This window comes from Scomber scombrus, chromosome 1 (assembly GCF_963691925.1).
Source record: "Scomber scombrus chromosome 1, fScoSco1.1, whole genome shotgun sequence".
Lineage (NCBI taxonomy): Eukaryota > Metazoa > Chordata > Actinopteri > Scombriformes > Scombridae > Scomber > Scomber scombrus.
In genome coordinates, this window is record NC_084970.1 from 33,164,097 (window position 1) to 33,185,748 (window position 21,652).

Consider the following 21,652-nt stretch of genomic DNA (forward strand, 5'->3'; position numbering starts at 1 on the left):
AAAGTGGATCTCCTGGTCCAGCGGCTTGGACGATTCCGTCAGACCGGCCATCACAAAGTAGTCGGCTACACGAGGGCCTTTGTCCTCCATCATCTCCCATCCCGCCGACTGCCTGCACGGTAGCCGAGGAAAGGAAAGGAAGACAGACACAGAGACCCAGACAGGAAGAGAGAGAGAGAGAGAGAGAGAGAGAGAGAGAGAGAGAGAGAGAGAGAGAGAGAGAGAGAGAGAGAGAGAGAGAGAGAGAGAGAGAGAGAGAGAGAGAGAGAGAGAGGGGAGATTAATTTACGTTGTGGAAGCAGGTACAGGCGATTCTAAGCGCCCTTGCTTTGGCAGTAAAATACAAAATCTGACAGTCATAAATCTTTCTGAGTGGAGGGCCAGAGGAAGGTCAAATTAAAAGGGAAGGTGAAAATGTGAAGAGGGAGAGAGGGGCTACGATTCTGTGCCAGGAAGCCATTTGCAGTTTAGGGCCGTTCGCTGACAGTATTTGACCAGATCACATGACCGGCTAAAGGTTCAGTGTCCTGGCTCAAGGACACTGTGAAATAACACGCAGCTCTGAAGTGGACTGAGCATTGTTGCTGTTGACGGTTTTGAAACTTTTCTCTGACCTCTAAAAAAGAAAAAAACACCACCGTTATAAAGCCTGACTGCCTGCAGAGACCTGAGTGTGCATTTTAAAGAGGGTGCAGTGAGGTGTTTCTTCACACTTGACATTCTGCCTTAATTACAGGCCGGTCTCACATAAAACCTGCTGATTAGAAGGCTTGTGATATCGCGGAGACTATTAAGCAGGGTAATAAAAAGCCAAACTGTAGTTTCCTAAATCAAGTCTAAGAAGGGGCATGTCCTGACTGCACAACATCATATGCACTCATTATAGAGGCGCACGCTGAAATGTATACGGATATGGATGGTTGAACCTGTTAAATTGTACGGAAACACACAAAACGTCACTTTCTAGTTGAAAAATAAAAGGGTGAATCTTTCTGTTTGAGACACATAAGAGGGAAAGACTCTCTTTCACTTTGATGCGATGCAGCACTTCATCACTGATTGTTTGCCGCTGTGTCGTGATCACGGAACCGTTTCAGGGGAAGAAAACAAAGAGGAGACGGGCACCACGGAGGTCAGAGTCTGAGACAAAAACCATAAAAAAAGAAATTGGGCCAAAGACACAATTGAGAACAAAACTAATGGTGTGAAGAGAAACTGTGGCGTATCTAAAAAGAGCAGCTGCTAGAAGGCTTCGCTCGTCACGCGAACAAGTATTTGCTGCTAAATTTGTGTTTTTCTGTTTTTCTTTTTAAAAGGCGTTTTTTTATCCCTTCTTTGTTGGGTTTTTTTTTGGCAGGGGAGGTTTGTTTACATTTTTAAGGCCATTACATTCCAATTTTATTGAAGTGTGAAATAATGTGTTTCCCATTACCTCACATAAATAGTAACACAGGACATTTGCGATGCTTCAGGCTGTGTGTTCAATTCCTTCCTAATCAAAGAAATGCTCGAATTTTTCTCTCTGAGAGCACAAAGATGCTAAACAAATCAGTTTGCATCCTCACCTACACACAATAATACATGTGTATCTGTCACACCTCTTCACCTCTTCTACAATAATGCATACAGGCATTATCGCCTTGAACCTTATGTGACAGTGTGTGGGCAAAGTTACATAATATTCCTCCTATTTATTCTCCACAAAGCAGGTCTATACTTTTAAACAGTCTAACTCGATGGTACTGTTCTGGTGCTGCAGAACAAAGAAATACTGTAAGTCAGTTCTACTTTACAGTGGATTTCTTTTCTTTTTCTATCCTGTTGGAGCCTCTGGGTGTGGTATGGTGTGAAGTCAGTTTGCCTCAGTGACCAAATCCATCACTCAACCTTTTGACACTTGAGCCTCAGGGACATAAGTGTGTCTCTGTGGGTTAAAATGAAACTTTACCCCCTTCCCCACACACACACCGGTACTCTCTCTCTCTTCTCCTACTCAGTCATGCCGACACAGAACAACACGCTGGGGTTCATGACAGCTGAAATCAGGGGGTGTGGGAAACATGCACGGCAAAAATTGGATATAATGTAAACAGGGCACGACTTAAACATGTCTTTAGGGTTTTGCACAGATGGAAAATACTAAAGCTGATTTAAATCTCTTTAAAAAAACATAACCGAGTTGGTCAGTAAGAATTTCTCACCCAGATAGCCGTTTCATTACAACCAGATTTCTTTCTGCTCAATTTACTTGTGAATAATTTCACTGGACAGGGTCTGTGATTCCAAGCGCATGCAGTAAGAGGGTGTGGGGAGAGAGGTTGAATTAGGAGGGCGTGTTAGCTAAACTAAATGTGTTGGCTCAGGCTTAGCAAGACTCCAGCTGCCACCGAGGCTACAAGGACCACCGCTAGTGACTTCTTTTATAACCCTCATCATCATTAGAGACTGTTAGAGACATTACAGACCAAAGTACAACTATATAGTGCACTACATTTACCCTTATCCTAATGCTGAGTGTGTAAATACATCCACTATATAGGCCTGTCACGATAACTACTTTTATTGGACGATATATTGTCTCAGAAATAATCGCGATATACGATATTATTGTCATTGGAAGATCATTTTATACCACTGATATAATGATAATATAATAGCATAATAATGTAAGGGGTTGGATTGGAGAGTGGGTTATTTAACTTTAATTCCATATAAGCGGCTCCGCTCGCTTCTGCAGTCTCCACTCAGGACGAGCACAGTGAGGAATGGAGGACACTACTCACTTAGCCAATGTGACATGAATAGCCTCTTAGCTGCTAATGTGAAGTGTGGCAATACTGAGGTCAAATGTCCATGTATCATAGATATGTAGACATGATGATGTTGATAATTACGTTGACAAATGAACATCATACTGCATTGAAGAAGGCTTTAAACTAGCGATTGAGACCATAAACACATTTTGAAAACGTTTACTGAGGTTAGAAATCAAGTGAGAAGTTGGTGAATTCTCCATTGACTTGTATAGAGACGGAAGTCCTTTTGACACCAAAACGGTCGCCCCCTGGTGGCCTTTTGATAGAATGCAGTTTTAAGTTACTTCCGCGTTCACATCACTTCAGAGGACCAGAATTCCCCGCCTGGCTGCTCACTACTGAGTGAACAATTAAGTCTCTATTATATAGTGAATGACTGAATAAGGGAGTGATACCAAAATCTTTATTTTGACTTCTACCTGTGAATGTCCTCTATCTAAAAGTTGGAAACTTTGGTCTTTGATGAGCTTTGATGCCAAAGAAAACTGTCTTCGATATCATGCAAACTGAGACTCTAGTCATATAGTCATAAAGCCTGCAGGCATTAGCAGAAGTGACAGAACTACATTTGTTTCTGGATTTACTCCATTTAGAGGTCGAGTTTCTTTGTAATGTAATGAGTGCTGTCATCTATAATTGGCAGTTTCTTTCACAACATTTGGCAGAGAAAGAAAAAGTGTTACTTTACATAAACATAACTAAAGCCCTGTGTTGATTGGCGTAACGAAATGATCTTTGCGAGGTCAATGAGCCAAGCTTATATACAAACAAACGGCAATTTGTGTTCATTTCTGTGATCGTCACTTCCAGCTATTGACAGATGGTGAGGAAAAAACGCTGGTTCGCCGTGTTCTGGCTCTTACACTCGAATTACAAATGCATCCCACCTCATCACTCCCTCACTGAGAGAAACTGATGAGAAAGACTGTCAGTGCTCGGCACGCTGAGCCATATTTCTGTGCCAAGTGATGTCTGGTCAGCTGTGATAAGGCAGAAGGCGTGAGGTGGACCCCGGCCTCTGGCACCAGAACATTCAGTCCTAATCCCACATCTTAAATCAACCTCAATACTGGCAGCATAACTCTTGTTTATCTGCTGTAGAATAATTGGTTAAACTAAGAGTGACCGCAGGAACTCTGAGGGCCGCACATCTGCACAGCATCCTGAGTCCAGGACCGCAGTCTGCTTTCAACTTCCCGTCCAACACATGAATGTTCCTGGGACGCTCGCTCGCCGTTACAACACGCTGCTTTAAAAACACCCAGAGGACAGGATGTGGGACACGTGCTCGCTTCTTTTTTCAGAAATGTTTACATGGGAATTTAACACAATACTAAATACACAAAAATGCAACAGAGAGCTGTCTCTCGTGTCAAAATGAAAACAGGTGCAGGAGGAAACTCAGCTTCACATCTTCTAAATCAAACACATCATCGTGCTTTTCTTGGAATGATAGAACCACCGGGGTACGTGGCACACTCAGGAAAACAGAAAATTACACACAAGATCACCTCAAGGTGGCGGGACAGATGCACCAAGTTGCCGTCATTGCACCTTAACGTCTGCTCATAACCCACACTGCCATTAAAAGCCTGAATGTGAACATGTGCTCAGAAAAGGCTGACAGGCCGAGAGACAGCATGACGATGAAGTGAGACATCTATAAAGAGCTTTGTCTGTGTGTGTGTGTGTGTGTGTGTGTGTGTGTGTGTGTGTGTGTGTGTGTGTGTGTGTGTGTGTGTGTGTGTGTGTGTGTGTGTGTGTGTGTGTGTGTGTGTGTGTGTGTGGGTTTGTGTGTGTGTGTGCGTGCAAGGTCCTGGGGTCACATTCCTGTATTTAACAGGCATAATGAAAGGCAGAAACACAACATGGTCAACATGTGTGGTTTTTGTCAACAACAGGATTGTCACACAAAACTCTCGAAGCCACAGTCACGTTCTATTTAGGGATTCACCGATCCGACATTAATATCAGATATCGGCCCTGATTTGAACTAAATAACTACATCGGGTATCGGATAATGGGGCTGATCCATGGGGGCCGATCTATTCACTTCAATTCTATGTTTAAAACGTAAACATGACATGAAAAAATCATATTCAAAATATATATTATACTAATATAATTGTTTTTATTTGGTTGTTTGCCATCTCATCCAGCAGTGGGCGCTCTAAAAGTTTTGATCTATGTTTTCATTTGTTAAATTTTGCTTTAGTAAGTTAGGAAAGTCATTTTTAAGTCAAGCCTGATGCCTTTAGTCTCTACCACACGGCGAGGTATATAGTTTATTAATTCAACAATAGTATCGGATCGGTATCGGGACTAAAAATGTTGTATAGGTGCACCGTAGTTCTATTGTTTTTTCATTTGCAAGCATTCAAATATTATAGAGTCTTTATTATGAATTAATTATTAACACCATATGTAATGTATAATAAAAGGATGGATTGAATTGCATTGGGTGTCGGCCAGCACAGCGGCTATCTCCCTTCTTGCAAATGACTTGCTGCTTTATTGACCCAAGAGGGATTTTTGCATGAGACTCAACGGCCCGAAAGCAGACTTGGGTATTGTTTTTTTCACGGGAACACGCAGTAAGTACAGTTAACTCCTCACTTAGCACAAACCTGTAATAAAAAAAAGATGTTGACCTGATTTATTGCAGTCCCACGGACGCAAAAGCAGAGCAAACACCCCCTTCACACACACACACACACACACACGCAAGTTAGGCCACATGATCGGCCAAAGAATGACACTCATCCATGCCATGCTGTCAGCCTGCTAAAAATACAAAGCAAACCAAAGCTGTGGCACTGTGGCACAAGTTACATAAGGATTACATATATATACACACTGTATATGTGGGACAATCCTGAACTCCCACTGAAATCCAACTGCCTTTCTTGTCTTTAATGCTGCTCTCTCTCATTCTCTCTCTGCCCTATATTTCAAGTATAGAATAAATTCATTCTTTATTTCACAGTTCCTTACAGTTTCACTAAGCCTTCAGTGAATCTGAGGGTGACAGCGAGGTGAGGATGTATATAGGCGACACAACAAAAGCTAAGAATATACTGCATTGCTGAGATACTAAACCAGAAGACGAAACATTAACTTCATGTACAAAAAGAAAAGAAAGGGAGAAAAAGGCTTAATCTGTGCAGCAACAGTTACAAATTCAGCAGAAATATCCTTTATCTAGTCAGCCTTGAATTTAGATGCTTCAAATATGCTGAGGAGGCACAACAGAACTATTTTCAAGTGCAGATCATCACTGGATTCCCTCCCAGGAGCTTCATCCAAAAAGATGCAGGGCTGTGACTCACATCGTGCTTGACACGTTAAGAAATCTGCATGACATCCTAAGTGGTCTAATCCAAATACCTTAATTTGCTGGCTGGCCTTCCCTACCTCTCCTCCCCCGGGTCCCTGGCAGGGAAGTCTCGCCTGGACGTGCTTCTGGAGGTGAACGCCCAGCGAGAGAGAGAGAGAGGAGTCACGATTTATTCCTTATTATTAAAAAGCCGTTTTAGAGAAGATGTGCTCGGGCCCCAAGCTTCTTTAAAAGGTCACTACAGAGCTTTTCACAGTGGTCCTGAGGCACTGGAGAAAATATTTATATGTTTCTGAATCATTTATGAGGTGTGTTTATTCAGCACAAATGCCTTAAGATATGACCCCCCCCCCCCCTCAAGATTTTGCAGATTGTCTTCATAAAGCAGAAATCAGCATTTAAATATGGGTACCTTGTATGACATAACATGCTTTTAAAGACAATTTAACACTGCCAAATGCACAGATTGTCTGGGTTATGCCCGAAGACTTACAGTAAGAGTACAGTAAGGTAGAGAGTGGGTTTGTGGGAGCAAAAGAAACAGAGTTGATGGAAAAGCACCACAGAGCCCTAGAAACCTGAAACTAGGCCACATGAAGGGCCGGGTGCCAGAGCTGTAGACAAAGCTTCCCAGCCCAAACGTGCTGACTTATAACCACAGCAGGAACTCAGGGAGGAGTTCGATAAGATGTCCAGACCCTCAGTCGCTTCCACAAGGGGCTTTTTAAGACAACGTGACAGGGGAACGACTTCCAGCTGTCTCGAGTTAAGTAGAACCGGGAGGCCAATGAAACTCGCCAAAGCAAGGCTCTCGGTCCGAGGGGCTTGCGACGGCCCTGGCCCGGCTGCCGCACTGGGCTCCAGCTGTATAGACATTAAGGCTCAAAGACTGCCACAGCAGGGCAGACACGTGGAGGAGGTGAAAAGGAATGTGCTCGAGAACATAAACACAAGCCAGTAGGAAGCCTCGCTGGCCAAGCATCTGCTTCCAGTTAGCCCAGGAGGAGTGGGCGTTTGGCTCCGGTGCCTTTCAACAGCATCAGGTCGTGTAACATCGCGGAAGAAAGATGACCCCTCTGAGAAAAGAGGAGCTTTTTTTGTGCCAAATTGCAATCTGTACACCTGACTTATTTTGTTAAGTCACTCAACTAAACGGTGAGAGAAACTCGAATCGAGGTGTTGCATGTTCCTGCTGCCGAACATCTCTGACACACCTGAGTGAAATTTAAACAACACAGAGTTAAAGCCGGTCCTGATATACTTTGGCTGTGTCTTATAAACTCCAAGCAAAAGAATTAGGGCTGCAACTTAAGATCTTTTTCATTATTCATTTTATTTTTCTTGATTTACGAATTAGCCCTTTAATTAATAAAGGGTCAAAAAGTTGTGGAAAAACTCCCCAGAGCAATGTCTGCTCATGTCCTCTTTTGCTAGTTTTATCCAAACATCAGTCCAAATACCAAAGATATTCACTTAATTATCATAAATGACAAAAAAAAAGGCAGCAAATCTTGAATTTAATAAGCTGGAACCAAAGACTATTTGGCATTTTTGCTTGTTTTGTCCAAAACATCAATGCCAAAGATATTCAGTTAATTATCATATCGGGGGGGGGAATCAAGCAAATTCTTGAATTTAATGAACTGGAATCAGAGACTGTTTGGAAATTTAGCTTGAAAAAAAAAGACAAAGTTAATAAAATGTCCAAATAGTTGTATATTATTTGTCTTTTGCGAGCACGAATTGTGTGGTAGACACACACATCCAGAGAAAAAAGCAGGTGCTGGACCAAATAACAAAATAAAGGAGGAGATTGGTGCAAAAGAAAGCAGGAACAAAGCCTTTTGTAAGCACAGACATGAAGGGAAACACGCTTTATACTTCCAGCTCAGGGAAAATGAGAAAAGTCTGCATATTTATTGCACGTATCAACCACCAGCTGCTTTGACCACTTCGTTGTGTAATTTGTTTTCAACTAAATTACACAACAACTAACATTGAACATGAACTTTAATTGCTTTTTAAAAGGAGTCACAGTGCCTGCGTCCAGCAGACAGTATTGCAAAAGTTATATTTAGGATGCAATAAGCTTTGTCAACAGACGCTGTGTTTTTAATCATGTGCGTGACCGTTTGTTGCTGTCAGTTCATTTTTCCAGGGTGACTTGTGGCTCCTAGAGTCTCTAAAAGTTAAATGGGAGTTATCTTTTTGATGAATCTTATGGTTTGGGCTGGCCAGGCTTTCCTTTCACCACCCGCTAGTTATGCTGCTACAGGCCTGGGGCTGCTGGGGGACTTCCTGTGATGAATTGAGCTCCTCTCTCCTCCTCCCCATCTGCATGCATTCATGTACCATTAATACATGTTACTAACTTGGCATCGTCCTCGTAGTTTTGTGCTTTCTCATTTCGCAGGAGACCTTTGGCTGCGGACCGACCCACCGGCCCACTGCTACCGCTACTAATACGCCTCATATTTCTATTATTATTATTGTTATTGTTGTTGCTTCGCTGTGTGTGTGTGTGTCTCTTTCTTTCTCTCTGTCTCCCCTCCTCCACTCTGTTTCTCTCCCGGTCAACACAGATGGCCGCCCACCTGGTGGTTTCTTCCCGTTAAAGGGTAGTAAAGTTTTTCCATGCCGCTGTCGCCAAGTGCTGCTCATGAGGGGAATGGGTGGTGGGTGTCTCTGTACATTAAAGATTACCGTCTAGACCTGCTCTATGTGAAAAAGAGCTCTGAGATAGCGTCTGTTGTGTGATTGGGCGTGATATACAGTAAATAAAACTTACTTGACTCAACTTGTTTTGTTCATAATATGAAACAAATGTGCCCTCGGGGAGTCATAAAGTCAATCATATCTTTACACCAGATATCATTACCTTGGTATTTCATTTTCTAACAAGGTAACAATAAACACAGTGTCTCCTATAAATTCAAATCACTTCTCTACTTGAGTCAGTCAGTAGTCAGACAGTTGTTTTTTGACAGCAGCCAATCAATGTCACAAAGTAAATAAACTTGTACAGCAGGTGTGTACTGCTTTTAGTTTTTTAAGTGCAAATCAATGTGTGAAATCCCAAAGCACATCATTCAAGACTTTATTACCCTCTTCTTAAGTCAAATTACAGTCAATTCCTTTTAAAGATGCCAGACACAAAAAGATAGATCGATGGATGAGTGGACAAAAAAAAAAAGAAAGCCAAATCCATAGACACATAATAAATTAGTTGGTAAAATAGTGGAAGGCATTGATGGAGTCTTTTAGTCATTATGAACAGCGTGTTAAAAAATGAATCTGCCTGCCCATAAATACCAACACATTTATTGCTCATAAGAAAATAATTACTGACCTCAGTGTTGCCAGGGTGTTAAAAACCCAATAACTGTACGAATACTTCACAATGATCATATTTCAGACCAGATTGAATCCAGACAGCAGCATCACACATTCACACAACTCTGTTTGCTTTGAATTTATAACATTAATTAGATCTGGGCTAAAGGTCACAACACATCTAACGAGTTCAGCAGGGCGACTGCAGTGAGCTCAGACTACAGGCCAACATTTATTATGACAATATGCAAATATGTTGTGTTAGATGCATGTCAGCTAATAGAAGATTTTATGGGCAGGCAGATTCATTTTTAATACGCTGTTCATAATGACTAAAAGACTCCATCAATGTCCTCCACTATTTTACCAACTCATTGATTATGTTTCTATGGATCTGGCTTCCTTTCTTTTTTGGTACATTCATCCATCGATCTGTCTTTGACTAAAATTTGACAAAAGAAGAGCGTAATAAAATGTGAGTGCTGTCCTTTGGGATTTTAAACATTGTTTTGCACCTAAATCTAAAATGACAGTACACACCTGCTGTACGAGTCTATTTACTTGACATTGATTGGCTGCTGTTATAAGTGAATGCATGTGACTCTACAGCTGATGGCGACGACACAATATGATGATGATTAGTTAGTGTCCGAAACCTTAATTTGCTGCTCACTACTGATTGAACAATTACGTGTTTATTATATAGTGAAACACTAAATTAGGGAGAGATTTCGGGGTACAGTCAAAATCTTCTTTTGACTGCTAGCTGTGAATTATATAATAAATCGATATATAGACATGAGGATGTTGATAATTACATTATTGTACAATGATGTAATTATTGTAACAGGCCTACCAACAGTGGCCGCAAAACTTGCAAAGAATGTGTCAAACCCTCTATGGAGCCAGTGTTTGGTTTGTCCGTTCTAGGCTACTGTAGAAACATTGCTGTGCAACATGGCGGGCTCCGTGGAAGAGGAACCTGCTCCGGCCTCATACTAAGCTAATGAAAACACAACTTTTCTTATTTTCAGGTTATTATTCACTAATTAAAACATACTCCATATAATATTCCATTCCCGCCAGGTCCATTTCGCTATAGATGCCACTAAACTTTGACACACTGCACCTTTGATCCACATCAAATGAAAAGAAACAAGGTTAATCAGAGACAAGATAATCAGTTTTCTGTTACTCATTACTGACATAGAGTCGTTAATTTACAATGGATAGTCAGGCTGGTTACAAATCAGCTCCATAGCCTTTAATTAATATATACTAAGAGACTGGGACAAAGAGGGTAAATTATCATATAAATGTAATAATTATCATGCACCAGGCAACACTGATAGAAAGCCATGTGTGACTTGCATCCCACATGAAGAAATGAAAGAAGCAGCAGGCATCAGGATGAGTTTGGATGAGGGAGTCCTGAACCCTCAGACCCTCAGACCCATTTTTCTTACTGTTTGCGGGGCGTCTGCAGACTTACAGTAAAGAGAATCATTTCAAGATGCTTTCTGGGATTGTTTCCTGCAGCTAAAATAAACATGGGCATGTTTCATGTTATATAACCGAAAAGTTTCAAGAAACTTAAGATGAAGGTTTAACTTTTCGAGACAGGACTAATTATCAACAACATCTCAAGCGGTGTTGACACTGACTTAATTTCCAGCTTCATAAAGTTAAGGAAATGCCTTTTGGGAAATAAATATCTTACACCACAGAAGTATTCGATTTAATTTTTTTTCCACTCTGTATTTTCACTCTAGAGGTTCACTTAATTTTTTTTTTCCTCCAGTATAATTTTTGACTTTAAATTTAATCTTCAAAGTTAAGCATTTGTCAAAGCAAGGGCAGGACGCTCAGGGGTCAGACACTGAGGTTTCATCCATTAACACTCGCTAATGTAACAGGTCACAGTGCTTTTTTTTTTTTTTTTTACTATGCAAAAAAGCATGATCAAGAGGAAGACCATAAAAATAACTATGCCAAGGTTAGCAATTTGTGCCCTGCTGGGACTAACCTATACCAAACATGAATATGCTAATGGTACTGTAGGGTGCTTTAATAGAAAAGCATTGGTTAGCATACAAAGTGCCTTGAATAACTTTGTGCAAGTTCTTGACCTAAATATCAAAAGGTATTTTAAAATTCGAGTCAAGTTTAAGCCATTTTTCTCCTCTTGGTGCGAATGGAAGACTGCGATGTGTTTGTTATGGATAATTAAGCACAAAGTGTGATGGATGATGAAGCAGTGATGTGAGACAAGAGCAGTGACAGACTTCACCTGCAAGCAAGTGATCCTATTAACATCACTCTGATTACACTGACAAAAATAAACAAGGCAGGAAAAAAAGAAAAGTAGATCGGTGCAGTTTAAAAGGTTATATATTCACTACTAATGTTTGACGCTTCCATCTCCATGCAATCATAGTTATGAAAATAGATGAAGCGAGGTGTGACGATACCCATTAGTTTGCATTTGAAGCCCAGAGTTGCAGCTAATTGTTGGCTCCAACTTTTCCATTTGGAGCCAGGATCTTCCAAATAAGTAGTGTGGGTTGTTTCCTTTAACGCCCCACTGCCTACACAGCTAACGTTAACTTACTAGGAAACAGTGCTCACGTTAAGTCATTTATTTGATTTGTACTAACACAGCAGGTATCATAATTAAGTAACAATAAACTTACAAAAATATTTACTTTGTCTTACATTGTAATAAATTGAATATCTCTAAGTTTTTATTATTTAGTATATTATAATTATTATTATGAATGAATGAGCTTCCATTTAAACAGCACGAGTCAAGGATGCAACAGGATTTTTATGGCTGTTAGAGCTTGATATTTGGGTCTGATCCAGGTTTAGTTGTTTTGGTGGTTTGAGATACAGGAGCATTGTCCAAGGTCTATCATTACATCTTATTTCCTGTAGTTGATGTCGCCGCTGAAAGATCCTCTGCAGTCTGGTGTTAGCACAGAGGCTTAGATATAGGGTGAAGTCATTTGTTTAACCTCCTGCATACCTGTCATTTACAGATTTTGCCCTTCGTCTTAGTGATATTTACGCTGACAACCATGAGCCGCCACTGAAGTAATTGGAATAAACAGCTACAGGGTGTTAAAACTGTTACTAAGACATATTCAGTAAACATATTACCCAGGTTTAATACAGGGGGGGGGGTCATAAATCTTGGTTGTCGACAGTATACAAGATGTTACCTTCCTGGCTCTGTGTATTAGCACAGTGAAGTGCTAACACTGAGCCCTGTGGGAATTAATACCATGTCTCCAGGAAACCCGATCTCACCGACCTGCCTTCTCTCCCAGTCTGATCTTTTAATTCCCTTGTTGGCAGAAAAATGGTCTTAAGGCCGCTCTTATACCTTCAAGTCAGACAAAGTGATTTGGTCAAAAACACACATTTATTTTCCTGTTTGACCTCTTCTTTCTTTCTTTCTTTCTTTCTTTCTTTCTTATTTGCAGCTTGTTAACTTTGAAGCCTGGCAGTTTTGATTTAGTGATGTCTTTAAGCGATGGGAAGAAAGCAGGAGATACTAGAGGAATAATCCTTTACCCTTGTGAACCTAGTAGACCACACAGCAGCAGCAGAATAGGGTGAGAATCAGACAATTACAGCCTTCACCAGTGAAGCCTACATCCAACAAAGTTAAGTTAAATCTATTGAACTTTCCTAGAAGTTTGCCCAAAGTGGAACAGAGCGGAAAATCAGACTTTAATTTAATTTTACCTGGAAGTAATGCGTGTATATTTCAGTGCATGTGACCGCAGTTACATCTAAATTACTCAAAAACTGACAATCATTTCTGTTTGAGGGTATTATTTTCTCAATGTCAGCAAGAACAAGTCATAAACACTGACAAATTATCACTTCATAAAGTTATTATGGCAACAGCTGCTTATTTACACATCAGCAGACTCAGACCAACATTAGCAATCATGTTGGGAGTCTTGGTTTTTGATCACCTGACAATAACTATTAACTGTAACCAATATTCACTCTCCTTTTAGCTCTGTTTTGGTCTCCACCAACATTACACAGTCAACTGGCCAGCAATTAATATGTTAAACAATATTTCAAACCAAATATTTATCTCCTAGATTGGTGAGCCAAACCTGAATATATTGGACTTGCTTTTGATCACCTGATTTGATCAATAACTACAAAAATATTCACTGTATCCAATATTCACTCTCTTTTTAGCTCTGTTTAGGCCTCCACCAACTCCGCCAACATTACTAGGGTTGAGTATCGTTTAAAAAATTAAGATACTAGTACCAGTACCAAGTACCCTTAAAGTGATGCAGATACTAATTGAGTACTTCACTCGATACCCATCACACATTAAGTGCTCTGTCTTTTATCCGATGTAACAGGCGTGAAGTGTAGCCACACTTTAGAGCATTTAAGTGGCATCCTGGCCACACGCTAACTCAAATTCACCACGACTTCACCACCACAGACAGGTTGTAGCTGCTATGGCAGTGGCCAATCACATGTCACATTACATCGAAGAACGCTTGCGTTGATTGGCTGTGAGCAAGTCCGTACAAATAGTCATATTTTGTAGCTTTGGGTGCAAAAAGAATCGATCGCAGGTATCGTTTGACGGGAGATGTTTGGATATTACTTGGTATCGATTTATTTCGGTTGATACCTTAAAAAGGTATAGAGTACTGATACCCAGCCCTAAACTCATAGTCAAACGACCTGCTGTGAATATGTTAAACAATATTTCGGGCCAAATATTTATCTCCTGTATTTGTGAGACAAACCTGAATGTACTGGACTTCCATTTGACAGGTGAAGAGAAAGAGGAGTTCAGTGGCGCGTTGCTCTGTCTCTAGTGGGTTTATAAGTAGTATTTTAGCCAATGTGTTAGCAAAAAGAAACACCTCCAGGCCCTAAAACCTCCAATTAAATATAAATAATATGTGTTTTTTTTGTTTGTTTGTTTTACTGTAAATTGCTAGACGCTTGTCTGTGTGTTTTTTCTACAATTTTATTCAAATGATGCACTTGTTTAGTCATGCACTATTCACCCATAGTGCTAAAACTGCCAATTTCATTGCTTTCGGACTGAGACAGAGATACCCACAGCAGCTATACTTTGCAACTTCCTGCCCATCCTTTCAGTCTGAGTGCCTGTCCAACTGTCGAAAGGGTCAATCAATTCTTAAAACTACTCCACCGCCGCTGACTCGACCAAAAAATGTACTTTCTCAATTCTTCCACACTGTTGCATTATTTCCACCAGAGAAAACAGCAGATAACAACACAACCCGAGTGAAATGTGTTTTTTGTGCTATGACAGATGATTTCGCTGGGTGCTATGAATCTCACTTTAGATGATGAGATCAGTTCCAAACACCCCAAATTCATCTTTTCCGAACACCAGATGCCACCCACCAACTGTGGAGACATCCTGCCTTTCTCTCTCTCTCTCTGGGCTATACTCTGAGCTTACAGCTAATTAGTGTTTGTGGATAGTCTTCCCTGGGAACGTGTAATCCTGTTCGCCGTCTATTCTGCATGCAAATCTATAGCAGCTTTTCTTTCCTTGAGTACAGTGTCGTCTTCTTCTTTTGGCCACGTTTTGCATAAAAACAGAGACCGCGCTGTGCTGTAACCTTCAGTCTGACACAAAGTCTTGCTTTTATCAAAACTTTAACATTGAATCTTTATTGTCAGTTGCACAGAAAACAATTAGCTGCATTGTACAATGAAATTTTTACTTTGTGCTCCTTCCCAGCTGCCATAGATACTCAGTTCTGTATGTAATAAATCTTGCTACTAATATATTAAGTTTATGGCAAAATCTGCAGTGACAAAGAACAAGCGTCAATACTTATAGTCGTGCCTTTTGCAACATGCATAAAAAACTATAAACCTAATCAACTGCTTTCATATTTTTTGGTAATTTATACTTTAATCCAAGCAAGGTTTCCTGTACAAGCGAACAACGAAGCATTTGAGAAGTTTGACTCGTATTATTAAACAGAGAAGATGGTTTTCATAGAAAAGACTATTTAAACTCATACTAAGAAAAGTACGGAAAGTTTTCTTTTAGTGTTTATACTGAAACTAAAGTATCCAAGCACATCCAAGACATACCCGAAAGGCTGTCAGCTGGATCCAAATATGTGATTCAAGTGGGCTTGAACATTTCAGTATAAATATTTCTATGTGAACAAAACTCAACCAAAGACTGAAAAACAACACCCGAGTTATTTATTATTGATATCCCTAAAGGAAAAAAAACAACCTTAAAGCCTCTGCTGATGATGTACTGTACTGGGCAAATTTTGTTGTATATTGAGTAGATGTGAACAATATTACATCGCATTTTATGTGTGTCCAGCAGTTTAATTGAAGTTTAACAACAGAAAATGTGTCACCGATGTGCAATAAAGAACGGTATTAGTCCCTCGGTCTAAGTTAGGACACATCTTCTTTCTACTTTCTCTCTTTCTTCTTCCATTCAACAATGAAAGATATATCAGAGAACCATACAGAAACCAATCTGAACATTCACAAAAGCAAAAATACACCGGTATGTAAAAAAAAAAAAAAACAACAAATAGCTGTCACTCTTTTTTGTAACAGTCTCATCCTTTAGCTCTGTTGCTTATCTGTGTTTTTTCACCTTCTCCATTACCGTACTCCCTCCAGCTGTACCTATAAATCACTGCCAAATGCAACACACCGAAAGCTTGTTGAAAGGCATTATGTGAAAATGCAAGCAATCATTAATAACCTGCTTTAACTCCCGTCAGACACGAATAAAAAGCATCGGTGTAAAATGTTGTTCAATGTCCTTGCAGGAATAGCAGGTACATAGAGGTAAATAGACGCGGAGGTACAAGACGAATTTAAATTAGGTGATAACGTTCCTTATCATTAGCTCGACTATAGTGTAACCTAATCTTTGTGACAGCTGGAATAGGGTGTAAGCTGCTGTAGCCTGAGGCCCTCACATCAAAACACAACCTGTGTTACTGCCAGCGAGGGCAAAAAAAAGACTTCTACTACAGCTTCATCACAAAGTAACTCCTGCAACAAACTAATGACGTTTAGTGTTTTCTTCTCCTTTATGTTATGTGTGAACACCAGACTGGCTTAATTAAGTACAAAGTGTCCACAGTGAGTCTCCAGGGACATTCATAGTTAGGCCCAAAACCAGGGAAATACTTGGAAAGGAGACAATCAAACCTACTACTAGCAGGCTACAATATCAGACTTTGTTTTTCAGTCATGCGCCGTTATGCGGAGCAAGTTTAGGTGAATGCTACCCACCCAGAAACACATGAACACTCCTCAAGTGCGAGCAGGGTGATCACCCCTGACAGCTCTATGAAGTGGGACTCTTTGTATTCACTAAACACAGGATGAGAGGAGTAGCAATCACCTCATATCTCGAGGATTAAAACCCCCTCACTGCCACAGGAAAGGGGGACAACTTGGTCTCCGGTTTATACGTGGACAGCAAAGCGTTAGCCCTGAGGCTGTAGTCTGGGTTACTGAGAGTACCTGCAGTCTTCAATCAGCAAAGCAGCCACCATCGAGAGCTGTCAGTCCTTTCATCTTTTACTCCCCGCTGTAAAAATCCTCATCTCTGACCTGCACAAGACTACAAGCAAGACAAGAGCGCCTTTATTTCAACTATGACTTCTTTCTTTTTTTCCCCCCTTCTCTGGAATTCCAGTACAGCGGCCTTCTGCCCTCCCAACAAGAACAGACAAGGCAATAAGACAAAACACAAACATCCCCGTCCATCGTGGCGCACAACACGACACATCTCAGGTCTCTGGCCTGTGTGAGAAAATCCCTTAATATGCTTTAACACTTCACAAAAAAAAGCAGGCAGAGGAGGCATGAGGATATCTGAAGTTACAGTGGAAGCTTACCTTTCTGGTATGTGTGGCTGAGGTTTGCAAATGACAGGCTTGAGAGTATTTCTGTCACATGTATGATTTGACCAGACTTGCCTGTCCTGTGCGACACCACTAAATGATATGAGGGGAATTTTTGGAGAGTAAACCTGCCCATTGCAGCCATGGTTTGACTGCTGGTATGTTCACACCCCCACTAGGAATGGGTGCTGAATTGGTACTGGTTCCTGATTGGCCAGAACCAGCATACTAATGAGCTCCTACAGCAGTCTGTGCTTCTCTCTGTATCATTAATTAGTTATAATATATAAGGTTTTTTTTTTACTTTATCTACTGTTAAATGAGCTCTTTTCCTACATCTAGCTGTCCATTTGTGTTAATGCATTCATTAGTGTTGTGCAATTACGTCATGGGTGTGTTTCGGTGCAGCAGACGGGGTGAAATGCTCCCAAATGTGGGTTAAATGTACCAGTTGAAATCAAGCAGCTCTGTTCACGTAAGTCATGCATTTTGAAGCTGGTAACTATCAGTGTGCGTGTTTATTGAGTCACTGCTCTCACCACACGAGCCTCCATCTGGAGGAGAAGGATTGTTGTTTTTTCCTGTATCGACCGCGTGGAAGATAGACAAGTCTAGATATCACTCAGTAATCTCCTGCAGTTATACTCACTCCCTCCTGGTGAATTAACAGCAGCCTATTCCATTATAACCTTACAAATAAATAAATAAAGTGCTCATTCAAGGACAAGGCTGGATATTTTCAATATTTTCTCTTCAGGTCAGCAAATTTCCAAACAATGAATTGATCCTACTTAGTTTCTACTGAGTATTCTGTGTGTATCCAAAGCCTGATTTATTTTATTCCTCTGTGCTGTATGAGCTCCGTTGTTGTCCCAAAAACTATTAAAAACCTGTCAATGAGCCACAATGCTGCACTGGGTGACCTTCTCCACAAAGATCACAGGCATTGTTAGTTTGTCTAGAAACAGCTTTTAAAGTTTAATAACCACAATAAAGTTTTCAGTCTCTGGAGAGTAGTTCTGTGTAGTGCAGACTTTTATTTACAGTACTTTGCTAGCTTGTTGACTTTATCCTCCATTGTCCATTGTACATTTCTGCCTTACACAGAACTACTCTCAGGAGACTGAAAATGTGATTGTTAATGATCTTTGGAGTCGTTTCTGAACAAAATAATGTGTCCAGACTATGGATGCACCAATCCAATATTAATATCAGATATCAGCCCCGATATTGACTAAATAGCTAGATCGGGTATCGGATAACAGGGCTGGTCCATGGGGCCGATCTATTCACTTCAATTCTATGTTAGCACCGCATGCTACGTCATGCGTCAGCAGCATGTGCAGCATGTTGGTAGACTTGACTCACAACAAACACAATTATTTATTATTTTACTAATAGTTAACAGTTTGGTACATTTATATTTAGATGTGATTTTTTAGATTTTGTTTTGCAAAGTTAGGAAAGTAATGTTTCAGTCAAGCCTGATGCCTCCAGCCTTTTCCAGATGGCGAGGTATACAGTTCATGAATTCAACAATGGTATCGGGTATCGGCCGATACACAAAGCCCAGATATCGGTATCGTTATCGGGACTTAAAAAGTCAGATCGGTGCATCCCTAGTAGTCCAAACTCTTTGTGACAAAGGAACATGTCACCCAGAGCAGCTTCATTGTGTTTTTAATAGTGTTTTAGACAACCACAGAGGTCTATGGCACAGAGGAATAAGATATATCAGACTTTAGATGCAAGCACAATGTTAAATAGTGGATCAATTCCTTGTTGGTTTGGCTTTGCACATGAGATTTGTTGTCAATCATTAAAATTTAGAAAACAACCAGCCTTAACCTTTAAGCACTGGTGCACATATTTACAACAAAACAACAAGCAGTGAAATTAAGAAGGGATATCATTAAGAATAACAATAAGCACCATACTGGTATCAATTCCTTAACCCCCCCCCCTGCAGCTCAGCTTATCTGCCCTGCACTGACAGCATTACTCAGACATATTTGCAGCGATGCATCACACTATCAATGAACAGATCTCCCTCTAAATGTGAACATCATTCATGCAAGACTGCATTAGCATACACTCACCATCTTTTTCCCCCTAGTGACGAACTCTCTGCCCTTAGCTGCACCACCACCAACACCACACACACCACACACACACAAAAAAGCCTATGCAAAAAAAACAACAACAGTCCACAAAACAAAGACATGAATTGTGCCATTGCAGAAAATTAAGGTTAACTAACAACCCTAAAATATCCTCAGGCAGTGCAGAGTGTGCTTTTTTTGGGCAGTTATTTTTAGCTCTAAAACGACTATAGTGGGGGTAAAAGCTGACATGTATTTATCACAGGAGCTTGACTGAGAGGTTTAATATGGTGTTACTTAGTAGGCAGATTTATTTACACACATGACAGCTTGATTAAAATATTAAAAAATAAAAAAAATTGATTGCAAACAACCTGTGGCACATTTTACTTGCAGCTTATTGCAGGAATGAGCTGTGAAAGCAAAATGCGACGAGGGCAACACATTTGTCATTAGCAGCATTTTAAAAAAAGACAACAAGTGTAAACAAATAGGACAACACACACACACACACACACACACACACACGGTGACATGAGCTATAGCTGAACGGGATTTCTGGCTCGTTCTAACCGGTAAATCCCTGTTACTGTATCGGTTCATCATTTCGTACTTACCCCCGGTTGTGATCGGTGAATTAGTCCTCACACACACAGAGAAAGACACACACAACTTCGACTACCGGCGTTGTTGCATCACAGCGATTAAAAAAAGAAAAATAAGAAATAAAAAGGAGGTTAGGTGACCCGTCTTTTTGTGTGTGTGTCTGTGTCTCGGTGCCGGTTTGTTGTGTATATTGTTGCTGTTTCTTCTCTCTCTCCCTCTCTCTCTCTCTCTCTCTGTCTCTCTCTCACTCTCTCACTCTCTCTCTCTCTCTCTCTCTGTCTGAATGTGACCGTCAGCTGTCCAACCAGGCGAGGCGTCTTCTGTCAGTCACAGAGCCGAGCCGGCTGTCCGTTCCGCCGCCATCTTGGTAGTGATGGGAGACCGCCGTCCCCCGCAGACACGCGCACACACACACACACACACACATGAGTACACTAATAGACACACGTACGCACACACACACGAGTACACTAACGGACAAATATACATACAAACACATATGGATACACATACACACATACACACACACACACACACACACACACACGGATACACATACACAGTTACACACACACACATGAGCACACTAACAGACACATACACACACACACACACACATGGATACACATCCACAGTTACACACATATACTGAGTACATATACACACACATACATGGATACACACACATAAGCACACATACATGGATACACACACATACATGAGTACACATACACACACACACAGTTACACATATGCACACACACACACACACACACATAGTTACATATACACACTCACACTTGTATGCATGCATGGACATATACACACAAAGATATAAACACATGCACACAGTTGCATATACACACATACATATACATACACACGCACAAACACACACACAGAGTTACACATACTCACACATAGTATAAATACACACACACACACAGTTACATATACATACACTCACATACACATACATAGATATACACACAGTTACATATACATACACACGCAGAAATATAAACACACACATACAATTACATATACACACACAGAGATATAAACATACACACACAAATACATACTCACACAAATAGCTACACATATACATACACACACACACACATAGATATGCACACACTCACACATAGCTACACATACATAAACACACACACACACCACATGTTGTCCTTGGTCACTTTTGTGGACATTCATTTCCTGGAGACTAACCCCTAACCTTAACCACTGACCCAAAAATCACATTTTTCCCATTAGGGGACACAGTGATTGTTGCCAAATGGACTAGCCTTCCCTAGTTCACTTTTCCTAAGTCTGAAATGTGTCCCCCGAAGTACCATATGACAGACACACACACACACACACACACACACATCTCTCTAGTGGCAGTTTTACATCTCAGCCAGGCTCCCAACAGGATGGATCCCTATAATCCGCCTGATGCTGACAGTACTCTCTATTATATTCAGTGGTAGAAGTTTTCAGATCCTTTGCTGTAAGTAA

The 21,652-nt window shown here is 40.7% G+C and overlaps 1 protein-coding gene across 1 annotated transcript in view; it reads right to left on the reverse strand.

The window, feature by feature from the left end:
- LOC133977718 (C-myc promoter-binding protein-like) overlaps nt 1–20,470 on the reverse strand; it is a 97,199-nt gene extending 76,729 nt beyond the window's left edge. Inside the window, 2 exon segments of the mRNA XM_062416016.1 lie at nt 6,204–6,278; nt 20,143–20,470. The gene's annotated coding sequence lies outside the window, so the exon portion shown is untranslated.
- Between the last annotated feature and the right edge of the window lie 1,182 nt (nt 20,471–21,652).